Source organism: Nicotiana attenuata, chromosome 8 (assembly GCF_001879085.1).
Source record: "Nicotiana attenuata strain UT chromosome 8, NIATTr2, whole genome shotgun sequence".
Taxonomy (NCBI): domain Eukaryota; kingdom Viridiplantae; phylum Streptophyta; class Magnoliopsida; order Solanales; family Solanaceae; genus Nicotiana; species Nicotiana attenuata.
This window is the reverse complement of record NC_031996.1, coordinates 46634883-46636858: the sequence shown is the minus strand read 5'-3', so window position 1 is coordinate 46636858 and position 1976 is coordinate 46634883. Positions and strand designations below refer to the sequence as shown.

The following is a 1976-nucleotide window of genomic DNA, read 5'->3' as shown; positions in this document are numbered from 1 at the left end:
ATTTATAGTAGAACTCCTACATGTATCTAGCCTAAACTTCATGTAAACACACTAACTAAATTCACATTAGTCTACACTAGTTCATACATCTCATAATGAAGTTCACATTAGTCTACACTTGTTCATACATCTCATACTAATATGAACTAACCTAAACATATTTAATATAAATGTGAACTAATGGAAACAAGTTTATTATAATTTTAACATCCCCCCTTAAACTTGTTTCATCACTCCAAGCGCCATCCTTAGCTTTTGAAAAACTTCAATCTTTAATGGCTTGGTGAAAATATCCGCAATTTGATCTTGCGACTTCACATGCTCAAGCTCCACAACTTTATTAGATATACAATCTCTAATAAAGTGATACCTTGTATCTATACGCTTGCTCCTTTCATGAAATACAGGATTTTTGGCTAACTCGATAGCCGACTTGTTGTCAACAAAAATCTTTGTGGCATCCTTTTGTGGTTGGTGAAGTTCCTCCAACAAACTTCTTAACCAAATTGCATGACAAACACATGAGCAAGCTGCAACATACTCCGCCTCACAAGTTGACAAAGTAACAATTGGTTATTTTTTAGAATTCCATGTAAATGCAGAATTTCCAAGAAAGAAAACAAACCCAGTAGTACTTTTACGATCATCAATATCACCAGCCCAATCACTATCACAATATCCCACAAACTTAGAATCCTTAGAAGATGAATAAAGAATTCCATAATCAAGTGTATCTTTGATGTACCGAAGTATTCTTTTTGCTACCTTTAAATGGGAGGTAGTAGGAGCTTCCATAAAGCGGCTCACAAGTCCAACACCATAAAGAATATCCGGCCTTGTGCATGTCAAGTACCTTAAGCTTCCAACAAGACTCTTGAAAAATGTGGGATTTACATTTTCTCCATCTCCATGCTTGGATATTTTAACTCCACATTCAACGGGGGTGCTCACGGGATTGCAATTATCCATCTCGAACTTCTTGAGAATTTCCTTTGCATATTCTCCTTGAGAAATAAAAATCCCATCCTTCCGTTGTTGCACTTGAATGCCAAGATAGTAGGACATTAATCCAATGTCCGTCATCTCAAATTCTCTAGCCATTGCTTCCTTGAATTCTTCAAACATCTTAGGATTATTTCCTGTAAAAATCAAGTCATCTACATACAAGCAAACAAGTAAAATGTCTCCATTTTTAGCAATTTTTACATAAAGTGCATGTTCATGTGGACATTTTGAAAAACCATTTGCTTGAAAATATTTATCAATTCTACTATTCCAAGCCCGCGGAGCTTGCTTCAACCCATTCTTCTTTCGGTTTCTTCAACTTCTCTTCATGTGCTTGCAAGGAACTCGAAAGCTCGTCTATGGTCATGGTGTCCAAGTCTTTGGACTCTTCAATGGCAACAACAATAAAATCAAATTTTGAAATTAAGGATCGTAGTATTTTTGCCACGACCCTATCGTCTTTCAACTTAGTGTGTTTACATGAAGTTTAGGCTAGATTCATGTAGGAGTTCTACTATAAATACCCATGTATGCTAGCCATTTGGAACAAGTCAAGTTGAATGAAAAATATCATTTCTTCTCCATTCTTAAAGTGAGTTGTGAGTTTGAGTGTTGTGTTGTCTTGCTCTCCCAAATTATTATTTTTTTCTAACATTTGGTATCAGAGCCGGTGTGGTTGAAGACAACAAACTTGGAGAAAAGATGACGAATTCTAACGGAACACCATTCCAAGTTCCTATGCTTACAAAAGAGAACTATGGAAATTGGTGTATTCGAATGAAGGCCTTGCTTGGTGCCTATGATGTTTGGGAACCAGTAGAATCCGGTGTTGATGAAGCAGAAGATGTCGTTGCCTCAAAGAAGAAGGATCAAAAGGCACTCATCCTCATCCATCAAGGTTTGGATGACAAGATGTTCGAGAAGGTTGCAAATGCAACAACCTCCAAGGAAGCATGGGATATTCTTCAAAC

General features: G+C 36.8%; 1 pseudogene; it reads right to left on the bottom strand.

The window, feature by feature from the left end:
• On the bottom strand, window positions 209-1546 carry LOC109231734 (annotated as a pseudogene).